Here is a 26,597-nt window from a genome sequence, read left to right as displayed (position 1 = left end):
ACCTTTTATTCCACACCCACCCCACATTCCACTCATCTGTATCCATCCATCCTCCCAGATACAGACTCCAGTTCCCTAAATTTGCAATCATAGCATGTGAGGCTTAAAAGCTATCTTGAATCTCCCACCTATTTCATTAGCATTTCATTCAGAGAAAAAGCAACTCCTCACACACAATGGTTAAAAGATAAAAAAAGCAAACAGGGAGAACACACATTTGTGCATGTGTATGGCACCATACACACATGTATGGCAAGACAAAATATTGCCAGGCTTAAGAAAAGGCCTAGGTGCCCTCCACCACCTTACAAGTGCAATAATGCCCCAAAAGCATGCTGCTATGAACTGGAATTAATACAAACAAATAAGGAAAACTAATCTGTTCATTTACTAGGTAGAGTGACATCAGTATGACATCAACAGCAGCCAATCACAGTGCTCCATATGTATCTGGTATTCTTGCACTATTTCATATGTATGGATAAACACCAGGAGAGTGTTAACCCTAAGCTGTGTTTTTTCTTCTCCGTCATATTCTAAATAAAGCAGCTGCTTCCATTCAGCATCAGACCTGACCAAAAAAAAAAAAAAAAAGGCAACCTCTCATCTCAGCATGTTCTCTGTCAAATACAGAAACAATATGAGGAAAGCGGGGGAGAGAGGCTGGAGCTATGTATCACCATTTCCTGAAAATCTGTAGGCAGCCCAGAGCTTCAGCTCAGCTCTTCCTTGGCTAGAAGATACAGAAACAGGAGAAAAAAAGCACATAGAATCAAACACTGGGTCAAGGCTTTTGTAGTCACTGAAAAAACAAATGCAATTGTTATTTCCAACTAAGGTACTCTAGGTTCTCTGAGCAAGTGAAGTACTTTTCCTCTTCCTCCAACATGACTGTCTCCCCTGACATCTTCTTTCTGGGGGTGGAAGAGCTTTTTTAAGGTAAGAAGTGAAGTCTATTGCTCATGGACATAACACACAATCCCAGGCAGGTGAACCATGAACAGTTCAGGCAGGTCACAAAAGGCTACAGCTCCTCACAACAATGTCCAGGCTTTCACAGCTGGCCCTGGAAGCAGAGCAAAAGGTGAGAGACCTGCACATCTGTAGTAGATATGCACATCTGTAATTGCCAGAGCCTACATGAACCCAAGCTGGGTGTCATGGAAGGTTGGGTCTTTGGCAGCTTGCTGCTTTGGCAAAGCCAGCAGCATAGCAAGGATGACGCAGAGGTTTTTCCTCACTGATCAGCAGCAGTAATCTTTCTAGGAGAAAAATCTGTGAAGCTTCTTATAGCACCAACCTACCACCAATTCCTCTAAATACAGTTTAGCCCATGAACTGACTGGCCTAAGGCATGTGCATGTATGAAGGCATATGCATCAATATGCAAACACACACTTTCCAGGTATACACAAGACTAGTTAAAAGACTCCTTTTTCAACTTTCAAACCTTCACTGCAACAACAGGATTTCTGATGCAGCAACCATGGCTGGAAGCAAACACAAGGCTGAGTGCAGCACATGAGCTTTGAGGTGAACAAGAACCTCTTACACCTATGTCCCATAACAGACTTAGCAAATCTTCAAAAGAAAAATGAAACTGTCAAAGCTGCCTTCAAATATATCTCTGCCAGGTACTTTGAAACATACTACTCTCTTCATGCAAGATCCATGTGTAAGTATTCTGATGATGTTATGTACCACCTTATAATTCACAGGGCTCAAAGAAGCAGAGGGCAAAATATAAATATAAAGCTAATGAGCTGACTTAAAAGGCAGAACATATAATGCAAAAACAGAGGTTTATTGGCCAGAAATGTATCCCGGTGCCACTTAATCAAACCCAGCTTATTTTACTTGTACTATATCACTCAGAGCTAAAGCCTGGTGAGCTGGCTCTGCTGTTTAACTACTTTTTGTTCAGCTACTTCTATTTCCCAGCTATGATAATACATGTATTCATTACACATAAATAGCACTACACCATAACCAAATAGAACAGCATAGCATCATGTTATAACTATGTATTAGTGCCAAAGATGTATCTGCCTTCTTTCCTCTGAGACTTTCTCTGTTAGTCCAGGAGCTTGCACTATAGCCCATCAAGATAGCTTTATTACTGCATCAAGGAAAATTCCAGCCTTTTGCTAGGCTTCCTCTATGTACCCTTTGTAGAAACTTTTTATGTGTAAAGGTACAGAAACTGTACCTAACTGCGTCTGCAACTCAGATAGCCACTCAGCACCATACATAGAGTACTACAGAACAAATACAAATATATTTGCAAAAGAAGCTGTTGGGGGTTGAAATGCATGTCAGCTGGTAGCCTACAGTTACAGTCTAAACCCCATGAGGGAATTCTAAGCATCTGACACAGCACAGAAATCTGATGGAAGAAAGGAATTGTTTCTAAAAGCACACTGAAATACAGTATAAGCCTGCTTTCTACCTTGGGCTCTGCTTCCAAAGGATACCATTACTTTCTCAGAAGTCACCAGCTCGTCTCCAAGAGGATGCATTAGCAACATGGTCCACTTACACAAGGAGAGCTAAATCTGAACAATCAGGATGATGTACAAGATCAATTAGAGAATGCCATCTAAAAATACTATTTTTACCACACTCAGAGGGCTACTCTGTCCATTCTTGTTCTCAGCATGTAATAATCCAAAACTAAACCATGAAAATGTAAAAAAGAAACCCTGTTTTGTGTGTCATTGACCACCACTAGCCAACAATTATCCAGCTTCTCTGTTTTTTTTTACAATATGAAAAAATACTTTCAGTGATCAGAAATATCAGTACACACTTATGGTAAAAAGTTTAAAACCCAAGACAAACACCTTTTACCTCAATGCTTTATAATTCTTATTTTATACTACCTTATAAATGTTAGTATATAAAAATCTCAAAATATCTCTCATGTAGTGTCTACCATCAAGTCCCAGTCCAGAATTTTCTTATGATTAAGTGATTTACAAACACCATTGTCCAAAAGCTGAGTAGCGAGAATGTTTAGTTATAACTCTTAGAGAGGAACAGATAAGACCCTTGAACAAAGTAAAAGAAACAAACATACTTATTTGCTACTTTACTGATCAGAACAGCTTCCACCAAAAAGACACAGTCATGCACTCATCCCTTATGTATCTCACGGAACTGTTGAAACATCAACAAATCACAAACACATCCAATAAGTTAAGTCTAGAACATCTGGCCTACCATTATTTAAGGGTAAAGTAAACTTCACTAAGTGAAACACACAACTTCTGACTAATACAGTCACTACAGCCATTTGACAAGACAGCTCCTATAAAGAGGGCACAGTTTTCCTGACTTATGGGAGCAAGCATTTTGGTTCTTTACGAGAACACACACTCTCACATGCATGCTGTACAGTTCTCAGAACCTGCAGAAACTTTCAAAATATGGAAGTAGTGATGTAGCTTATGAATTCAAACTTCTCTGTAAAACCCTCCAGTTTCCACCTTTCATATTATTTATTCCAACAGAAAGTCAGTAGTTAATATTGGTGTAGCAGAGTTTTACAGAAAGTCTCTTCAGCCTTCAAATGATCACAAAAGCTTTTGTAATATGCTAAATATAGGCACCATAAACCAGTGACCTGGGCAGAAAAATTAGAGGACTGAAACCTCAGGAAGGGTCCAAATTTAAGTAAGGAAATATGTAACAGCTGCACTTCAACTGCACAATAACAAACTTTTTCAATGACAAAGACCCTTTTTGTGCATTTTGCCATTTCCTGAACAAGCCTTCAGAAGAGACAGGAAGCCTGGTCATAAGGCTGGGCAGTTCCTCTGACACTGGAAAGAATTAAGAATCACAGTCACTATTATTTTAGCTTATAATACCAGAGCAGAATCTCAGTTCTTTTACTTATAATGATTTGAACCAGCTCCTATAAACTTTTATTGAAAGCGCCTTGGATTTAAATCACATGACAAAATAAAATTCTGCCAGCAAGACTGTTTTCTCCCCCTTTCACACACACACACACACACACACACACACACACACACACACACCAATGCATCAGGAAGGGAGTGAGCATAGCTTCAAGTGCTTGCTGTGATCAAGAAAGAAGGGCAAGACTGCATGAGAGAAGTTCTGGGTTACATCATAAACACTCACTCTAAAACAGAAAGCAATATGAAAGGTAGGACAGCTATTCCCATTCTTCCAAAAATACGTCTGAGGTCATTTAAAAGCATTAATAAATCTTATCATCCTTCCACCCAATCATTTTCTAATATTAGCTAGGCCAGTTTGAGGGCATACATTACAGTATCAGCATTCAGAGACAGGGGAAAAAATAAGCAATTTATCCAGCCATTTATCCAGAACTGCTCCCAGGAGGTCAGCTACTGGGCAAGCACTAGCAAGCCCTCTTGGAAGCACACCAGCAGCCAAAACCTCTCCACCATGCCAAAAGTTCAGTAGCACATGCATGGACTGGCACTACTTTGCAGAAAACAGTGACACACACGCTCCTCGCATGGTTTCTCACCAGGCTGACTGCATCACAGCTGGCACTGAAAAAGCAGCAGTGTGACTTTGGCAGATGCTCCAGAGGAAAGAGGAAGACTCCAGCAGCTCCCTCTGGCCTCAGACTGACAAGGGCAGATGCACAGAACCTCCCAGCACTCCCTGTCACCTGGGTGACCCACCACCAGCCCACTCACTTGCCCTGCCTTCAGCCTGGACACAGTGGAATAAGTGAGTCGGTGGCTGGCCTGGCTCATCTGCTGTGACCAGCAGCCATACAGCTGGCTTCTGATAGAATAATGACTAGCTTTTCATCCTGTAAGCCCCTTTCTACCACCCACCTCCCACTCAAAAAAAAAAATCAAGTGACAAAGCATTGACAAAGATACCTCTAATACAATTCATTCTCATTAAGCCAGTGCCCTGGTATATGGGTCAAAACAAAATCAAAATGCAAATTTGCTGTTATATGTTAGTCATTAGAATTCAGTCCTATAAGAGAACACACTGGCAATTCTGCTGGCCAGTTTAACTCCCTGTTCCCATTCAAATCAATTTTTTGTTATTATAAACAGTTACACATGTAGGGTGTCAAATATTTAACCCTTTGACTTCCAAGACTGAACATTATTTAGCACATCTTAAAAGGCAGATTGTGACTGATCAAAACACCTGATTTAGTCACTATATAATTTCTTTAAAAGAAAAATAAGAAAAAGGGAAAAATCTCTTCCTTTCCCAACATCTTTTCTGTTTGCATCTTTTATTTCACATGTCACATCAGAGTTGGGGAGATGTGCAAGATGAGCCACACAGATATAGGCTTACTCAAGAACACAGTTAATTCCCGAACACTGCAGCAGTCTAAATCCTGCCATCTACTTTCAGGAGGAGGAAAGGGTTATCTTCCTATTCAGACTTTCCTTCAAGGAGGACAAGAAAAGGTGCCAATTAACACCAAGTACTTTGGCAGCAGGCTGTGTGGATAGATACTTGCCCACAGGCAATTAGAGAGGAGAAATTTGCCCCACATCAGGTGATTGCTGGGTGACCTAAATTACCTCATTAAGAACAGGATCCTGCTTGTCTCAACCTCATCTGCCCAGAAATGAGGCATCTCTCCAGCAATGACAGATGAGCCAGGCAGTCTGTCTGGTGCAGGTCACCAGCTAAAAACACCTCTTCAGAGACAGCAGACAGAGCCCCCCTGCCTGCAGCTCACCCAAGGATGCCCCAACCTGCTTGGTTTAACTGGAGTAAGCTAGAAGCATTCAACATCCTGCACCGAAGAGCCTGGAATATTCAGTCTCCTGAGTTCTATACGATTTTATTTTTCTTAAGGCATATAATGATCTACATTCACTTGGCTTACTGGATAAAAAATTTTAAAGCATTTGTTTTGAAGCACTAGGGCTGTGCAATAAATGGCCTACTGAAATCCATTCCAAGAAATATCATGGAAGTGTTATCAAGGAGAAGTTCTGTTTTCTTACCTTGAGTTTTTTAGTAGTCCACTCAATCTCGTGTTCCAAAATATCTAGAATATATGCCCATACTGAAAACTAACATATAAAATAAGTAAATTAATTAGGTTTTTGATTGCAATAATGTTGCCTTTCTAACCATTAGACTAATAGTTTTCATTGCATTCCTTTCGCTTAAAAAGTCAAAGGGGGGAGGGGGGGGGGGTTGCTCCAGGCTTAGTCCTTGTATGCCAAGTTTCAGTCAAGAGTGAATTTTAATAGCAGAGTTATAAACCCTTGAAAGCAAAAATTTATAATGGAAATGCTGACACAGTAACAGCTATAGCCAGCAGCACAGGTGACACTCCTGTAATATATTGATTCTCCCCTGTTAACCTATCCTAGGAGCTTAAGATTTTGTACATTTAAAAGCCTGAAAAAAAAGGATTTCTGTAATTGTATTCACTCAGGTTGGAAGTCAAAGGGTTTACATATGTACTGCCATTCCCACTTTGTCATGGATATGAAGCACCTGATCAGTAGGATGCCACAAGTTTGGGTGTTGTTTTCATTTGTTGGGGTAGTTTTATTTTGGTTTGGTTTTTTTTAGCACACCTGTTCTTTTGGAAAAGTACAGGGAAGAGCAGGACCTAACCAAGGCACACGTGCAGGGAAGGAGAAAACAGAGTGAATATATAGCTTGAAGAATGTCAGAAAGAGCAGGAGAGGAGCAACACAAAAAAGCAAAATATTTTTTGTGAGAGAAAGCAATTGTAGCTGTGAACAGGAGATGGAAAAGAAAAATCCATGTTAATGAAAGAACAAAAAACATGCACAAGAGAACAAGAACACAGAAGAAAGAACGGACAAAAATCAAAGAATTCAAAAAGAGAAGGAAGAAAAAGTATTTTTAATAATAAACTATAACGAACCTAGACTCGTTGCTTAGACAAAAATGAGAGTACAAGCAGCAAAAAAAGCAAAGAATCAGACTCATAAAAGCCTATTAGCAGTGTTTGTTTTGCTGGGTTGTTTTTTTTTTTTTACTGTATCCTTCTTCATACATTCAATTGTGCTCTGTTTCTCTGGCAGAATTCCAAAAATTCTGTCAATGCTAGGAAAGGGGTGACCAAAACATTTCACACTTTGAGCTGAAGTCAAGCAGCTGCTTGTTTGGGAGTAAATGAAATGAATAAAGGACTTTTTTTTAATCTGCTTTTCTTAATTGCAAGAAATTGTTGCTTGTATTTCAGACTCTGCTCCTGAATGCCTCCACCATCCAAAATTATCATGTAAGTAATGCTAAGGTGCTTTCAAAGCAAGATGGAGAGACTCACAAATAATCAAAATACTGTGCATGACTCATTTTCTGAACATATGCTCAAAAAAAAAAATAAAATACAGCAGAAGAAACTGAAGCTCCAGGTCCAGGTAAGCATGTTTTAAGCAGTGCAGGAAGAGGTTTGTTTTATTTTTTGTTGGTTGTTTTTAACAACTAATATATGAACGAACAAACAACAGATACATTGGAGACAGGGAGATGGGAGGTACCTGTAAGAGATCTGTAGGAATTCAGATGGATCTGAGCTGGAAAGACCAGCACAAAGCAAGCTCCACCTGCTGAATTGTGAGGCTTCGAAAGCTTCAAGAAGCCAAAACTTGATCCTGAGGTTCTTCTGAATGCTTCACATTCCCAGCTATTTCTATACACCACCCAGAACTATGGGAGCCTCATACATCAACCAGAAGCCTTTTCTCTTTCCATAGGTTAATGAAGCATTATTTCAAGAAAAATTAAACAGCCCCTTCCCTTTCCTCCTCCCCAGCCACTCTATTCTCTTTAAGGATATGTTATTCTGAAGTTAATAGCTCTGACAGTCTGTCAGGCCTAACAGTCTAAAGAGCAGTAATTCTTGAGCAGCTCTAAATCTCAGTCTTAAATACCACTGGAGTCCTGTGGGCTGAGCTCTCCCCCCCAGTCAGGCTTATTCTATGCTCTCTCCACCATTAGCCTTCTGCTCCAGAGCAGTGTTGCAGGGCAGTGGATCAGGCAGCAGGGTATGTAAAACCTGAACTAAGTTTTCAGGCAATACTTTTGAATGGCTATGCTATTTCCTCTTAAACAACTGTTGAATTTTGACTGCACTGGGCATAAATATTAGATGACAGGAAAATGATCTTATTTAATCTCTGGAAAAACAAATGTCACGCAGGTTTCTGCTGGTGTGCTACTGTAACATTTGGCACAATCTCATTGGAAGAATTGTGTCATGCTGACAGATTAATGAGCTCCAAGAGAAATGAACAGATAAATACGGAGTAAGCAAGATACTTGCACTGACAGAGTTACTGCAAGTAAAGGCTGCATGTCTCGCCTGTATTAGTCTCTGCTCAGCAGACTCAACAGATGAGAAAACATAAATGAAACAAAGCCAGAACTTTACAGACAGGACAGTTCCATAAAAATTATGCTTCATTCTACCAATTAAACAGGTTTCTGAGAGAGAGAGAGAAGTAAAGTGATTGCGAAACTACAAGGAAAAACCAAAACCAACCTAATGGATATTGTAAGAAAAAAAAATAATAATCCTCTTTTTCCCTTTCTTTCCATTACTTAACCAATATTTTTGACTTCACAGCACTTAAAATCGCTTTAGATTACTAATGTAACCTATCAAATTATTATAACATACATTCTCTCTTCTACAAGAAATTAGCAAGAAAATAGGTTAAGCTTCTTATTGAAGTTTAACCAGTTATTTATTTTTCAACACTTTACGTATTTAAAAAAAAAAAAAGCACAGGATTAAACAAGTGCTGGATGTTGCGATTGCGACCATTTCTCAGTTTCATTAACTGACAAAATCCATTCCAACACCAAATAAGGATTCTAAAGTTCACAAGACCAGAAAGCAGTATGCAGTTCTTCTGTCTACACTGGAAAACTGAGGCCAACTATCAAGCTCAAGACTTTCTATTAAGATATAAGTAATGAGGGAAATGCTGAAATATTTCAGAAAGAATAAGATTTCAAGTCCTGTCTCTTCCTAACAAAAGACAACAAATCCCAAAACCATAAATCTCACAGTCAGTTCAAAAAGTGTGAAAAAAACTGGATTGCTTCTTACTTCGGCCAAATCTGTTTGCTTATCCCCAAATCAATATCTTCTATAATTCTTTGCAAAAAGCATTAAAAGTGCCATGCAAAAAAAAAACCCATACTGTATTTGTAAAGTCTTGGCATTTCCATGACTTTCAAAGCATGCAGTGCAGCTGTGGTTTGTTTGTGTTTTCTTCTTTCAGAACAACTGAGAAGTTTCAAAATATTGTATTCCTGTGAGGAGATGTTGAAGGCAGTCACAGCTGAATGTGAGCAATACCCATGCAGAAGACTGGCTTGGTTATTCCCTTGACACGGACTCATCCCGACTCCCAGCAACTGTTCACCCAGCAGCAGGCTGGGTTAGCCTGAATGTAAGGCTTCTCTGAACGTAAAAACGCTGTTTGGGATTTGTTGTGTTTAACTGTGAGCTACTGCGATGAAGGAGAAGTTTCACAGAGGGGGTTTCAGCTGAAAAGGAAGACTTCCCCAGGGGAGAGGAAGGCTAACAGCACCAGGAGTTAACCATTTCGGCCACCTAAGTTTAACTCTGCTGTGATCCTGACTGGACATGAGGGACACAGCAAAAGCAGAGCTTACTGTAATGACAGCTGCAGGCAGAAGGCAACTCAGAGGCAACAGGAGTTATGCCAACCATTATCTCACCTAATTATTTATTCAACATGATAAATGTAGAAAAGCAGCAGTTAGACATTACTACAACCAAACATTGCTCTACACCATTAACATCTTCCCGCACTTCTGAGGACATTCAGATCCAGAAGTCCAAGATTGCCTCAGCAGCTCATGCATGCCCAGGAACTTTTCTAACACATTCTTCCACAACATTCTCGTAATAAGAGATTGTAATTTTTAAGTATACACACACACACACATATATATATAAAATCAACATAAATATAAACATATGACACAGCTAATAATCATTACAAAGTTCCTTGCTTTTACTAAAAAAGCTTCATATTGGGGGGGGGGGTGAGGTGGAGAGAGATGTTGCATTACCTGCTGTACAATACAGAAAACAAGGTAGAGACAAAAACATCACCACAATGAAACCTTTCAGCTTCAGGACCTTTGAGTTCCACATAATATTAAATATTTCAATATTGCAACAGGTTATCCCACATTTTTCATCATAATTTACAACAACGGCAGGTCACCCTTTCAAGGCAATGGGACAAAGAGGGAGAAGGAAGGTGATTGCTTATGACATTTAGTTTTATTTCGGTAGGGCTTTTTAAGTTGTAAGGCTTCTTAGATGAAAATGATGCAGGAAATTCATAGTACATGCTAATATAGAAAAAAGTTTAGTAGATCACCCAGTGACTTACTATATTTGGTAACTGAAAGTTTAGGCTCGTTTAGCCGTTTTCTGTGGTTGTGCTTCATACACAGTACACAACAAAAGGGACCCTGATTTGCAGTCTGCACACATGCAGACCACTGCAGTAAGAATAAAATGGTGCCTGAGTAGGCATGATATTTTTAATAAAGTTTCTGCCTATTTAAATGTACTTAACTGCATGTTGCTTGGTCAAAAGCTGTCAAGTCTTGGGACATCCGTTTGCTTCCTCTGTCACAAAACTGATTTCCTTGTAGACAAGAGAGACACCATCATTCAAATACTCCCTGTGTTGTTCTAGGAGAGGGTATATGGAGTGAGAGGTAGAGATTGAGGGAGAAGCAAACACCTGGCAGGAACTGGAAACTCTGAGGCCACATACACCAGTGCACACCATCTAGGTGTCCATAGGAAAAATGCGCTAGGGCCATAACCAAAATCCATCCCTGGTCTGCTGCAAAGAGCTCATCACTGGCAGCAGAATGCCAGTGCCATAAACACCATGCATAGCACAGGCCAGAGCTCCCTCATTCTCATTTCAGCAAGGATATTTTCTGCACAAGAGGCAACAGAAAGTACTTACAAGTTTATTGGCAGAGGTCACATTTTGAGTCAGATTATATTTTCTACATCCCCTATTACTTTAAATCTCTTGGTAACTTCCCTTCTGGAGGGAGAGGAGACACTAACTGCATTGCATTTATCTGTTTATCTTGAAGAAGTGTTTATTTGTTTTTAAATGTTCTTTGTCTATATTCCTTTGAGTCTTCTCTGGCAATTTTTTTTTTTCTAGTTACCTTCAAATACAGCATGGGTTTTGTTTGTCAGCTTTTGGAGGGAACTGCCTTTAAAACAAGGGTTGAAGTATATTCTCTTCTCCAAGCTATGTCTTGCTGAGCGTCCCACCTGAAGATGTAGTAGTATTACAATGGCTTTCAGTTTCCAGGGACTGGACTAAGTCTATTAAGGATTTAGGCATTAGAATAAGGAAAGGCAGGTAGCTTGTGCTCTTTCATTGCTATTAGACTTAGCAACTAGTTTTAAATCAAAGATGTGTTTGACAGACAGAGTTATTCTAACTTGTTTTTTTACTATCGTTGTATCTTTCCCAAACAGATCTTCCCAAGCAGTAGAAGCTTCCAGGTTTCTAAAGATAATAAAAGTGAGCCCAGAGTTCCAAAGATACAACAGAAAAATTGAAGCATGGATCCAGTAGTATCTTAGTTTCATAATTTAATGAGAATAAACCCTAGCTCAGCAATTATACGAAGTAATTACACGAGAAACAGCTTTCTCAAAGCTGTTATTTGTGGAAGAGAGTTCTTACAATAAAGATCTCGAGGACCACATCATCAATAGATCAAAGTTTTCCTAAAGGTATTTAAGGAGCGATACTCTTAACATGCACACACACAAAACAGACCAGACTTCTTAAAGACATGAACCTGAAACCGATGGTGCAGACACTCCTTTGATGAAAATCAACACCCTGCTAAAAACATACAGCCTCAGATCCTCCTCACAGCAAGATAAGCCATTTGTGCACAGTTGATTCTCCTTGTGTGGAGGGGAGAATATAACAAAGTGAAAGAGTGCTAGTTTGTCATCATTCATCATTCATTGTGTACGGTTCTGGTGTCCTCAACATAAAAAGGACATGGAACTGTTGGAACAAGTCCAGAGGAGGGCCACAAGGATGATCAGGGGACTGGAGCACCTCCTGTATGAAGACAGGCTGAGGAAGCTGGGGCTGTTCAGCCTGGGGAAGAGAAGGCTGTGTGGAGACCTCATAGCAGCCTTCCAGTATCTGAAAGGGGCCTATAAGGATGCTGGGGAGGGACTCTTCACTAGGGACTGTAGTGACAGGACAAGGGGTAACGGGTTCAAACTTAAACAGGGGAAGTTTAGATTGGATATAAGGAAGAAATTCTGTACTGTTAGAGTAATGAGGCACTGGAATGGGTTGCCCAAGGAAGTTGTGAATGCTCCATCCCTGGAGGTGTTCAAGGCCAGGCTGGACAGAGCCTTGGGTGAGATGGTTTAGTGTGAGGCGTCCATGCCCATGGCAGAGGGGTTGGACCTAGATGATCTTAAGGTCCTTTCCAACCCTAACTATTCTATGATTCTATGATCCACATGCCACATCCCTACAGCAAGATATGTTAAAATAAGATGGAAAAAACACTACAATGCCCATTTGCTGACACTCTCTAACCTTGTATATTGTTACTGCCATCTGTTTCTGGATTTGAGAAGGGTTTTCTTCTTTTTGCCAGTTTTCAATTTCAGTGTTCCAACTTTTACAAACTAGTCCATTAAAATGGTATTAAGCGAGTTCTCACAAGAAAATATTCTCTGCTACTCCCACAGAAAACAAATCACATTAAATGAACTGCAGTCCCCTACTACTACCAATAGTATAATTTCAACAAAGAAAGGCTTGTCAGTTTGTCTGGCCCAATTTCCACGTTTATGTAACTAAGCTATGTAAGATCCATGATTATTACCCCATATACATAATTTCTAACTCATGTTTCTGTTATATACACAGTTTCTATTTTTAAACCTGTAACTTTATTCACCCGTGTATGTGTTTACATAAGGACTAAAACTAAGGCTCACTGAGCAGCAGTTCCTGGTTGCCCTTCCTGTCTGTTTGAGTGGGAGGATAGGAGGTGACCTTTTCTTCTTGCTTCTCTTGCCCCTCGCTGCTTGTTTCACAGTTTATTCAATACAGTGGCCACTAGCATTTGAAATTCATTCAGATAATCTTCCCAAATCGTTCAGATCTAGGTCCTTTGAACCTGCTGATTTATACAACAGCTCTAATCTTTCAAATGGCACTCAAAATCCTTTCTATAAGCCGCCAGGTTTGCAAGACCACCAGTCCCTCCCACACCCATATCTTGCATTCTCACCAGGAGCATTTTGAACTCATTCTTTATTGGCTAATGACCCCCACAGTCATCAAACAGTACAGAACATGTTAACTAACACATGCACACCCACACAAGGCCCCTTTCTTATTCGGGATACGTTAACTAGAGAAAAAACATTGACTAGCTCAAGCATGTTATTTTTCCTCATTTACGAGCAGTCAGCTTTAGAATACTTTGAGCAGTACTAGCCTCCAGTCCTGGTGCATGCACATCTAGGAAAAAATTAAAGAAGGGCTATATAGAAAACATTTTTTTGATGACTGGCTTACATATCTGCAGTATGAATAACTCGTTGTAAAATAATGCACTTCCATTAAAATCCAGAGTGTTGTGGGGGGAATTTTTGTTAAATGATAAGTCGCCACCAGTTGCATGTACACAGAGAAGAAGCGGTTCTGGACAGCATGCCTTGCAACAGACTACAAACAGCTCAAAAAGGAAGTTTTCAATTATCCCACTCCCAAATATATAATTCCTGCTGGAACAATATTGCAATCTGTAGATTAAACATGAATTAAATTCATATTAAAAAATAATATCCTGCATTTTACATCCTAAATTAAAACAGATGTAATTAAAACCTTTGAAAGTAATTTTGGCTAGTGCTTCATTTGTATCTACAGCTAAAGTAGACACTTTCTCAGTGATTTGTGCCAAATTTGACTAATTCTTCTGCTCTGTTTTAATTACTGTATATGCTTTCCTGCTGCAGTTAAGAATATCCATTACACACTTGAACAGCCAATGCTATGAGAAAATGTGCACTTTTTTAAGCCTAGTGGTGTTTCAAATCATAACGTGAGAGTGGCAAAGCTCTATACTTCACAGCTGCTTCTGCTATATACTACTGTACATAGTCTGTACACGCACACATCCCATGACCTGCATCTGACCTTGGCTGCAGCAACACATAGCACATCCAGAACAACCTTACAAACGGAAGACAAACTACACAATATCTCATTCAAGCCAACGCTGTACTTAAATATCACTGCACTTCTCCTGCTATGCTACCTATGTTAAAGCCAACTTCAATAAACATTCTTCTCAAAAAGAATGTTTTGTTTGGGGTTAAATTCCTTGCACTTCCATCCCTCCTGTGCAAATGCACAAAAAGCAACCCTGCTAAGAACCCAGTTCATACAGGAGAGTCCTGTACCCCCATCTCCAGAGAATCCCAGCTTCTTAATTTACGGGTTGAATTTCAGAGACTTGATAACAGTTATCCTTTAAGTGCAAGAATCCATGTCAGGCAACAAGGTTTGGAGATTACCCCTTCTAGAACAAGTTTTAAGTTTCCAGGCCACTTGCAAAGTTAAACAGGGGGAATTTCAAGTGCAAAAGAAGCAAATGTTAGCTGCTGCAATCCATTCCCTGCTTTGCTTGGCTTAGCTGCTGAGTTACATTCCCAGGCAGCCAGATGCAAGCTGTTAGTGGAACTAGAGTTTTGTACTATTGCATTTGGTGAGATCTTCCTGAAAAAACAGGCTGGTTCTCCTCCTTGCCTTCATAGATCAAGTCACACAAGTCATTTCTAAATGTATGTATCACATACTACAGGTACGTGTGGACATACACATTGTCTATGGTTAACATAAAGATCAGTGAGCAGCAAGTTCCCCTTGAATTAAACCAACAATGCCCAGACCAACTGCTTCACTCCATCTGAATTTCAAGAAAGGGAACAGCTGCAAGCACGAAAAGGCAATCACAGCTGTCTTAAAACTTAAAGTAAATTATGTGGGAAGATTTGCAGATAAAAAAACATTAAAGTGTATTTAAAATAGTAATTTATGAGTATTGAAAGTTGGAGATAGCGAAAATAAGAATAAAATATATACTTCTGCATAGGTATGGATCAGTCTCCTCAGTGGTATAAGCAGAAATTTTAACTCATTGCAGAGAAATCAGCAGAACTCTTTATTGTACCTCTGGATTTGACAGAGTACAATTTGGCTAAAAATTCTCCAAAGAGGAAAATGTACTTTTTCATATTAACTGGTAAAAATAAGACAACCTATAGATAAAAAAACTTCATGTCCATCCTACGATCATTTACATGGGAAATACTATCTTCATTTCAATAATACTCAGAACTGTATGCAATAATACGGATTACTTTATTATTACCTTGAGGCAGAGAATATCCAAAGGCCCTAATCCAGCCTAGTTTTTGTCCTATGAAAGTGTTAAAGTTGGACGGGGCTTTGAGCAACCTAATCTAGTGAAAGGTGACTCTGCCCATGGCAGGGAGCTTGGACTAGGTGATCTTTAAAGGTCTATCCCAACCAAAACCATTCTATGAATCTATGAATAAGCACTAGAATACACTCAGAGTATATATTACGGTGTTCTTTATGAACAGTCTCTATTAAAAAAAAAAATATGCTATTTTTCAATCAGAACTGATAAAACAGGAAAAACAAAGGGTTAACCAGATTGTGTCAGCTATTCAACACAAGTCTGAGATTATCAGACATTTCCCTAATAAACAAATCACACATATGTTCAGCTCACACTAAGGTTTACCATGAATTCTTGCAACTTTGCTTTACAGGTTCCAACACATCCAGGTCTAGATCTTGGCTTGGATCATAAAATCAGACCAGCACTGCAGGAAGGACTGATGACCACAAGTCTGGAAAATGGTTTCAGGTATAGGACCCAGACCTTAGCCTATTTTCTTTATGGTAGCAAAACATTACAGAATTTATCTACTGAAATTCAGTGTTTGCCAATACAAACCAATCAAGCTGGGCAGAGGTCCCCTCCAAATGCATGAAAGCATGTGCACTATGTTTTGTACTCCTTTCCCAAAGAGTTGGCCAAATCCTTGATTGCCAAAGCACCAAAAAAACAAATTTTTGCTTGTTTTCAGACTCTTCCTCAGAAAATACAGCATGTGAATCAAAAACTCCCCACTTCACCTGGCATTTAGAGATTTTTAATAGGTCTCCGAGTAGTAAGTATTCAACTTTTCCTTGTGACGAAGGCTCTATTTTGAAAAATAGAGGGCTCAAAACCTGCAACACAGTCCCCATAGAAAATAAGAAGAGAGTTTTAAACCAGTGTGCATTAAGGAAACTCTAAGAAGTCAGCATTCCAGCTCTGATGCATATTCCTATTTTTATCATATTCATTCCCTAGAAGAAATATCTACTCTCACTGCACTCCTTTTTCCACCAGCTTATCAGCGCATGCCCTTGACCACAGTACAAAAACCAGCATTTACCAACACTCTGCGGGTGAAAGATTATTCTTCCATATAAATTATACATTTTAGGAACTCATAATTTCTTTCATACTGAAAACCTATTCAAGCCTTCCAGCATCTGTGAGCTAAGTGGTTTGCTCCAGCCGGGGGGGCGACAAATGCTGATATTTCAAGAAACCTAATCTCTTAATGATTGAGATCAGATGAAGGGTATGGCCATGAGAGACAGCTTGAAACAGGCCTAATCTCCAGCATATCTGAACCTACAGATGGCTGAGATACAGCGCTGCCACCAGTACAGCTTCAACTGACTGTAATCTGCCTACCCAAGGGTGGTCCAGCCAGAGCAATTGAATTGCACACAGAAATCTCTCACACCGATACTTCCTGGGAAAAGTACAGCAAAGCTGATGAGGCTGGGTGGCAGCATGAGCCAAGCAAGCACCATCTCCATCAGATGAAAGCAGCTCAAGCCTACTAACAAAATGATATTCCTGCTCAGATCAGCTTTGATCACGGCAAAACTCCTACTTCTTGGTTTCCAGGCTGCCAGTTTTCCCAGGTCAGCCTTCTAACATGCCTCCATGCCTGAAGATTTCCTGACCAGGCAGCCCTGCACTGCTTTTCCAAGGTCACAGAAACACTGTTACTTTTCACAGAGACACTGAATGTTTTCTAATTCATTTCCCCATCAGCTAAATACAGCTCTTATCAGCACTGGGGCACACAGCAGAGGCTCAGCTTTTCCAATCAGCCCACTCAGGGCAGTGATACATAAGAGTGCATCCTCCTCCCTCACTTCCAACAGATCCCCAGTTATCTGCACTGCAGAAATAAGTCACCATACTCTTTGCTTCCTTGCAAAATACAAGTATTTCCACCTCAGCTTAACCTCGCCCAGCAATAGAGTCTAAATGCTAATTGTGACACCACCCCCCCCCCCCCAAAAAAAAGTATTTAAAAACTTGTGAGTTGTAAGCATCCCAAAGCAAGCATAAACTTTCAAGTGGAATTTTCAGACGATATATAATCTAAACCAATGAATCACTATATGTACTCAATGTACACGGCTACACAGCCCACCTACACTGACCCCCAAACTAAAAGAAACTGCCCCAACTGCATACAGAGCAGCAACATAACCATAATTAATCATTTCCAAGAGGGCTGAGAAGAGATACCACCACTTGGCTAACCCAAGGAGCGCTCAGCCTGGGAGAGATCCATCGTCCCTGGGACAGAACACATCTGGGACAGAGCACATCTGCAAAGCAGGATGTTTTCCAAGCTAAGTGAGCTGATGTGTTTTTCTGGTGGAGGAAACAGGAGCCAGGAGGATTACAGTTACTTTGGAGGGCCCAGGGAAGGTGGGTGAGGGAGGTGAGACACCGAGGGAGCATTCACACAATTATCCAGGCACCAAGAAAGTGATATTCTGAACCTTCCTTCAACAGAACAGCAGCAGCCTTCAAAAAAAACGTGAATTTACTGCATGCCAGTTCCTTCAGCAATCTCAGGGAGCTTTTTCTGCCTATACTGGGTAAGGTGTCTGGTATATCTTGTTAGCATACAGAGCACATATATAAGAGGAGGCACAAGGGGGCTGGGGAAGTGACAAAGCAAGGGTGATTAGCTGATTGTCATTTCAGGAGTAAAACTGAATTCTTCTGAAGTACTCATCAACATAGACTAATAATAAAATAACTAGACGGGGAAGGGGGGGAACGGAAAAAAAAAAAAACACAACCAACCAACAAAAACTATCTCTCCACATTAAACTTGTTTCAACAGGTTAAAGGATGACCAGTCAGTTTTTAAATACCCCAAGACAGAAGGACTTTTGAGACTAAAGTTTCTAACACCAAAGCCCATTCTGGATGGCAGAATAATTATGTTTATAGTGAAAGCGCAGATTACAGAAAACACTGAACATAAAATTGATAAGATAAAATTAGTTCCATGCTCCTATTACAAATCCACACTAAATATCTGACAGAATCATCAACATCTAGCTGTAACCCTGAAAAAACACACCCACTCAAGCGTAGAGTTTAGACAGGTTGGTCCAAAAGTCTCTAAACAACAAATTTCTGGATACTCCAACAACTGAGCCTTCATTTAAGTATCTGTGATGGAAATAGATGCTTATCATTCAAAAAATTGACATTTAAAAATTTAACTGAAAGTGTAAGCCCAAAGACAGCATGGAAGAGAGCCAACCTAAATCAGTAGCTTCAGTGACAGACTGAAATGACAAGGAAAGCATCACAGAAAAAGAAGTTTGTCATTTTCAAGGAAATTTTGATTAGTTCATTTCACGAAAAACTTCTTGCCCATTGACTGCATGTACTCACAACATTTGCAGTGGTACTTACTACCCCTGCTGCCAGCACTAAAGTGTGCATTGTTCTTTCCCGTCAGGATGGACAAGGTTAGCTTTAAGGATGAGGTTATATTTTAATTTCTGAATCTGAAGTTTACTGTACCTGTTCCAAGCAATTCCATTTTAGTAACTTACTATGTATGAGGAAGCCTGAAAGAATTCAGAATCTAGGGGTCCCTGGAAAACAGGCCCCAGAAATCTCATCAACGGATGTCCTTGTCACTATTATGAAGTTTGTGACTCACTCAAGGACAAGCCAGAAGGATGCCATACTTGACAAGATTCCCATTGGGAAAACAGCAATTCAGACTGAAATCTCGTGGCTGATTTAATGAAAACAGTCCCTCTTGTTCTGAAGGTATAAACTGGCAATACAGAACAATTTTCTTTAAAGTCCTGGTATTTGACTCTGCTTTTTATGACAGATCAATGGAACTTTAAGACAGTAGGTTCCACTCTGTGATACAGCAGATATATCCTGATTAATTTTTAGAGGTGAAAATGGTTGTGATAAGACTTCTGTATTTATTGACTAAATCTTAAATCCCGAGATCCTTAAACCTCAAGAAAACTATATATATGGTACTATTCATCAACAAGAAATAAGTATTCTCCAGCAATATGAAAAGCTGGGCTTATGCCACAGGCACTTTTTACCCTCCAACTACCAGTACTGTTGAGGAAGTGTCTGAACAGCACTAAAGAGCTACTGCAAGGGACGATCTCGCAGGTGACCATAGCAAGTTATGACAGGCAATGAAGAAAGTTTCTACAGTCCTCTAGAAGGTAAGAGAGTTGTGATGTTACACAGGAGGTTCAAAGTTTGGGAATTCACTTAAAACCTGTTAAAGGGCAGGGAACACAATGGGAGAACAATGGGAACCCCTGCCAGATCTGCTGGCAGTTCTGTTCTTTTGTCTGCTGCTGCCCTGCAGCTTTCAGAGTCAGACACTTGTCTTCATCAATGGGAAGACACATCCATTTAATAACAGAAACAAAGATGATTCATGAAGGCACATTAATTGATATTTCCCATGAAACAGAAGAGCCCAAGAGAAAACAGTTCTAGAAATGAAGTTTCTTGCAATGTTTTATAGAAACACTCACATTGATTGTCCTTTGCTAAAACCACAGTCTTTGAGGTAAAGCATGCTTGTGTGCAAGCCAACAGGCAAGCACATGACTTTCTCTCTCAAAACAGATCTTATGAGTCAAGAAGTAAAACCCCACAATCTGGTCTCTGGCAACATCGCCACCATCATCAATAGTCTTTATGTAAGTTAATTGACATAACAGCATTAATCCAAAGGAAAGCACTTGACAACTTATTCTACCCTTTCCATCCCAGGAATAAATCCCATCCCCTAAGACAATTGCATTCTGGTTTAAATTACTGTAGACTACACCTTGAATAGAGCTGGTCAGAAAATTAATTTAAAATTTGTGTTTTGTTTAAATGTTTTCTTAGGAGAAGAGTTTTTGGCAACTTCAACATTTTCAACCTGAACTGTGGGACAAGCGTGACCCAGAGGGCTCCCATTGCACACCCCAGCACAGCACTTGCCAGCTGTGCTACTCTGTTCCTGAATTATGAACAGTGCCTTGCCAGGGTCATGGCAAACAGTGAAAAACAGATCTGTTCTTTCACCGATTACTGCTTCAATTCAGCTGATCACCGATAAGGCCAAAATAACTGCATGTGATAATTATGAAAGAGTGTAATATATGTGCATGATGGGGAGAACATTAAAATTTAAGACCTAAAGATCATGGCCCTTTGAGTGTCCCTTCCAACATGTTCTGGTAAGATTCAAGAAGCACTTCTGATGATTTTCACCACCATTTCTCCAGCAGCTGCAACACTTGAGCTATTCAGTCTCAAAGTAATAGCTGAAGTGTATTTTTCTACTATTTCCTTGTCATTATAAATGAAACGCCCAAGCCATATTCACTTAATACCGCAGAGAAAAGAGAAACAAAGAAGAAAAGGGAAGAAAGGTCACTGTCAGGCCAAAATCAAGTCTGGAAAATTTCAACTTGAGACATGAGCATTTCAGGAAGTTATAAGCAACTGGAATAATAAAGGAATTATAACTGAAACACTGCAAGAATTTTAGCTATAGCTCTTGCTATGCTAACCAAATCTTATTTAATGTATTTCAACAGCATTCAGGAATTCTTCTTGGCTGAGACATGAATGGTCTGTGCTTTCAAAAAATCGCTCCCTACCTGCTTGAAGAGGCATAAGAAAGGAATAGATGGTGCTGGTCACAGCCGCAGGTGATGGATGTCAGTGCAGCTGCCTTGCTTTCATCAGCATCAGTGAATTACAGGAATAACTGTAAAAGGGAGCAAAAACTGAACCACCAACTTGTAACAGCTATCTAGTTTACTTCTGTATTGCTTCCTCCCTGTCACAGAAATGTCATGCCAGCCAGCCTCTCACCAGGGCAGCTAATTGAAATGTGTCCTGTTCTGATGCCTCCTACAGAAACAAAGGGAAAAGTTTATCTAATTTCAGAAAGTTTGCTTTTCAAATCGGAGGGTCATTTTTGTTGTCACTCCTTCCCAGCACATTCCCCCCCTCAACTCTTTCCTTGCTCTTCACAGGAAGGCCATAGATTGAATGAAGCTTATTCAAACTTTTCTATGCCTCTCTCCAAGAGAGAGGCATGGAAGAGACCAAACGCACTTTTTTTCTCCACTTCACTGTTTAAAGGAGCACAAGGTCTAGAAAGGCATCCTATAATTGCTGAGTTCCTGTTAAAATAATTGTAAAACAATTATTTTTCCAAACAGTGTTGTGCTAAAAAAATTCAGACATCCTATGAAAATTCTCCATGCCAACCCAGGCATTTAAATGTCTACATCTCCTGAAAAAAAAAACCAAAAAAAAAACAATGTTTCAAGTTCAGTCCACTTGACTGCAATTAACAAGTATTTGCAAAGAGCAAGAATGCCTAAGTATCTGAGTTTCTAATACAATACACCAGAGGCACTGCCACCAGCATCTTCATTTAAGTTTTTCCAACACACTATGATACTGTGTTTCAGTCAGAAACTAGGTCATAAACTTCTCTATTGGAAAGCGTTTATAGCTCTTTGGACTGGATTATTCTGTTCAAGAGGTTATAATAATAAAAGAAGCCTGCAAGCATGCTTTTTCCAAACTCTCAGTATGTTGTTGCCAGTTTGAGAAACTAACTCATTACTTATCCTTGTTTGGCTCCTCCATTCTCCAGTACTTGTTAGCTTTGACCTCTTTCTGGACAAATATAAAACTTACTGTGTCACCTAATTAACATGAGGAAGAATACAGAAAACCTTCTCATTTATTCCAGTTCCAGAATGAGTTTTACAAAACACTGCCAGAGTTTCAAGAAGTATTCAGATGTTGAGAGTCCTGCCAAAGTTTGCAATCTAGTTATATCCTCCTACAGGGGAAAAAAAAAAAAAACCAAAAAAAAAAACCTGCTCTGTTTCTTCAATTTTATACAAGTCTCTGGCAAGAAACAATCCACCTCCGTATATTCACATACATCCAGATGATCTGTGGATATACCTTATTCTCTTTAGTCTAATCAAACAGGCCAACTCACTTTCACTCACAACACGTTTTTCTCAGCCACTCCTCCCTGCACTAGGCAAGCAAAGCAGCAGGTTTGCTCTTCTCCCCACCACCACCCCTTTTTGAAGGCTTGAAACAGTGAGCAAACAGTTCTATTACAGTTCTAGTATTGCAAAGCTATTTCATTTGAGGTTCCTCATCTTGCTTCTCCATTAAATAGCTGGATATTTTGTACCACAGTCAAGTTCAGTGTCCAGCAACCTCCCAGAAGTTATTCGGGGGGGGGGGGGGAACCAACCATTTTTGTGGGGACTTGGGGGGAAAAGGCAGTCAACACTTTCTTCTAGTGAGAAAGCCAACTTGACAGTCTTTTACATGCTTTTCCATGAGCCATCAGAACAAACGCAGGGGAATCACCTTCAACTGAAAAAGCCTTAAATGATATGTTACATTCAAATTGCCTTTTATCTCATGAGCATTCAGCTGAAGGCCTTGCATATCAGGGCAATCCTTTCTAAAGAGCTGCCTTATTACCTTCTGCCCCAAATATAAATGCAGAAGGAAAAATGAGGGCAGATGGGATAGAAATAAGTGTACAATATTAAGTTGGTTCTGTAATCAGGAGCAGATAGTATGTCCAAGATTATTATGTCTTTTGAAGAAAAAGTAAAGTGAAGAGCAAAAATGAGCCAAACTTACCCAGCTGCATAAATTCCGTCTCCCAAATATTCTTTGTCAAGAAGGAGAATCAGTATAATGAAATTATTCTCCTTTAACTAGCTTTCAGATTTTAGCTGAAAGTTGGGTTTGGTTCTGCTTGCTTTTACAGAATTTTAAAAGCCTTTATGCTTAAAAAGTGTACTACTTTATACTTTCACAGTATCAGTATCAAATTTTATCTTTTCAGTGGGGCTCACCTTCAGCAAAGCCATAGCTTTTTCAAGCCTGGCAATCCTACCACAATAGTTAACATCATATATAATGCATAGTGTATTTCTGCGACTCCACCTAAGAAAGACAGGAGGATTTATGCAATATTCACACTTCCTTCCATAGCCTTGACACATTAGCTGGGATGTGTGCACTCAGGTCCTCAGTGTAATGATTTAGCTGCAAAGGCACTATTGGGTAATTACTTTTTCCTCTTTAACCTAAAGTTTCTGTGAACATGAAAACAATGTTTTAAATGTACAAAAGGAAAACAACAAGAAAAAAATATAGTTCAAGTCTGATTAATGGCCCTATACTTTAATGTGTTGCTAGGAGGCTCAGCCCATTAAGTGTGTGTCCCCAGGATAGTAGAAATTTACAATGGTTTCTTCCACACAATCTTAAATTTTGTCAGGACAAAAAAATGACCAGGATGACTGCCTCACAGCTCAGGAGATGGAGCATCTTCTCTGTTTGTTTGTGGAACTCAAGGAGGTACAGAACGTAAAGGCTACACAAGCCCCAAATTATTATTAAAAAAGGGGAAGTAAGCTCAAAAAGAAAAGCAAGACAGGTCCAAGCAGCTGCCTCAAACCTATACATTACAAAGACACCAGCAGGGAGAGAGCCACAGAACCAGTACCCACTTCACTTCTGAGCAGTGACTGCCCAACAGCTCTACTTTAAGAGCACTAGGTGTTGTGTGCACCGAAAGCTCCATGTAGCCCAAGGCCTGCCCATGGCAGTGGGTGTTGGAACTAGATGATCTTAAGGTCCTTTCCAACCCTAACTATTCTATGATTCTATATCAAAGCTTTGCAAAAAAAGTACTCTGGACACACTATCTTCTCTACTAGAAATGCAAGCACACAGGCATGTAGGCACTTATATCCCACTAATATGGGGACTAAAAAATTTGCTCATAGTTTCCCAGGGAGCTTGCAACAGAGCAAGAATTGAATCAAGACCAACCTTTGCTTGCATTTGTGTAGGCTTTAACAAGCTTGGATTAACTTCCAAGGGTATCAGCAACTTGACAACTACATCCTGAATTGGCCCAGCCTCAAAGAAAGAGTTACTTAAACCACTCAAGAAATGCTGAATTTTTCCGTATATTCAGGCCTTACAGTTGTAACAGCTAATGTGAAATAAATTTCAAAAAGGAGTTAAGGAAATTCTTTTATACAGTGCCAAGAGTAAAGGCTACAATAGCAGCAGCTTGTTTGTTCCCACCATCCTAATCGATTACATGGGATAATTATGTAATAATAACAATCATAGCTCATCAACATCACACAAGATGACTGAGGATGGGGATTTGCTGCTTTGCGCAAAGAAACACCCATTGACTGGCATACATTCTCTTTTTACTGTAGTTGCATCACATAGATATGTTTGCTAGAGTGGATGTATTGAGAAAAAGTAATCTTATGAGTTTCCTATTTAACAAACCAAGACATATGGAGATGCAAAACCTGTATCAGATTAGTCATGAGCACTACAGATCCAAGCACAAAGTTTGAGTGAATAAAAATGGATCACAAGAGTCAGAACAGACTACACTGGACAGCTAGAGCTTGGAATTCACTACAAATACACAAAAACACGTTTTGTTTTCCTCTTCATGTAGATATTTTACCAAAGTATTAGCAGACTAACTAGTAAAAAGTTTACTAAGGGGCAAACCTCAAAAATTTTTTAGCAAGCCAAGTGCGGCTTAGAGATGTAAAGCCTGATGGAATAGATGCTCCAGTCTGGTATAACTTAAAGTAGATGGAACTAATTCCTACAGGAGCAGGTGGGTTGATGGAAGAATTAGAAATGACAGACCATATTTTGCAATAATCTTTTGATCATTAAAACACAATTTAACATGCAATGTCGTCTGTTGTCAGAATTACCAAATCTAGGAGAAAAACCAAAAACCTGCTTACAGTGATTTACAGAGAGACATATGTAAACATTCATGTAGATGAGAGATTTATGCTTTATATTCAGTGAGTTTTGATGCTATTATTGAAGCTTAACCAAAACAATGTGGGGAAAGTTAATGAACAACCATGCCAAATGGCATACATCTGACTTCTTACCTGAAGGGTGTTCATCAATCATCACTTCTGTCTCAGGATAATGCTTCAGCAACCACATAACAAAAAGATCTGGTGAATTCCTAAATGTTTAAAAAGAATTATAAATGTGTTACACAATACAAAAGTCACCAAATCCATGACTAAAACAATAATACTTCAGAGTTCAGACTGATGCTGCATTTGCAGGGATTTTTGCTATTGTTGTTCAGATTATTCTTTTTTTAATATAAGTTTTTATTTAGAATTTTTCTCCATGCATTCAAATGAAGCTATGGTACATTCATCTGTGGCATAACTAGAACCACAAGAAATGCAGTTATTAAGTAGACTAATTGTAGATGGAAAATCAACATGATATGCAAAAATAGAAGCATCAAAAAAGAAGCCATCATCCCTAGTTGGTTTAATGATTTGACAAATATGTTGTATCCACATATTGACTTGTTGATATTATTTCACTTTCTATATACAGAGAAACTTTTCAGTTCCCACATGGAAGGAAATCACATTTCCAAATTATGGTTGTATTTTACAGAAAGAAAGACATGCTAAATGTGAAACATGCATTTTCTTATATGTTTTCTTCTATTTTCAGTTTCCGTTGGAAAGCTCCATAATTCCTTAGGTGTCCAGGTACAAAGACTACTTTAAAAATCCTGGATACAACATTCTTTAGAGCTGCATTTTGACTTTATACCCACAGCATGAGTACATTAAAAGACCCTGCTACTTACAGTAGGTATACTGTATCTCTGAGAAGTCCTTTCTTTCTAAATTAAATACTAAAATGGAAAAAACATGTACTGCAAATGTTGCATGCATCTGCTTGATTAACAGAGAATAAACTATGCAGTAAGCCAGCAAATTAACCTTTCAGATTTCATGTAGTGTGATTAACTCCCATGTCTGCAAGAATATCACCATAAACTTCATGGGCAAAATGTGCTTTCAAGGACACAGGAAAAGTACTTCTTAAGAGTATGCTAACAGTTCTGCTTTTATAAAGGGTGTCATATTTATTGTGAATTACACATGTATCAC

At 39.3% G+C, this 26,597-nt stretch overlaps 1 long non-coding RNA gene across 1 annotated transcript in view; it reads left to right on the top strand.

Annotated features, from left to right (window-relative positions):
• Window positions 1-26,597, top strand: part of LOC133267334 (uncharacterized) — a 957,532-nt gene that overhangs the window by 593,293 nt on the left and 337,642 nt on the right. The window contains exon 2 of the long non-coding RNA XR_009742747.1: window positions 12,409-12,462. This is a non-coding gene — a long non-coding RNA (uncharacterized LOC133267334). The remainder of the gene's footprint in view (window positions 1-12,408; window positions 12,463-26,597) is intronic.

This window comes from Pezoporus flaviventris, unplaced genomic scaffold (genome assembly GCF_033815535.1).
Source record: "Pezoporus flaviventris isolate CSIRO_AGI_PZ_B2104156 unplaced genomic scaffold, CSIRO_AGI_Pfla_v1 ptg000007l, whole genome shotgun sequence".
Lineage (NCBI taxonomy): Eukaryota > Metazoa > Chordata > Aves > Psittaciformes > Psittacidae > Pezoporus > Pezoporus flaviventris.
This window is presented reverse-complemented; position numbering and strand designations above follow the sequence as displayed.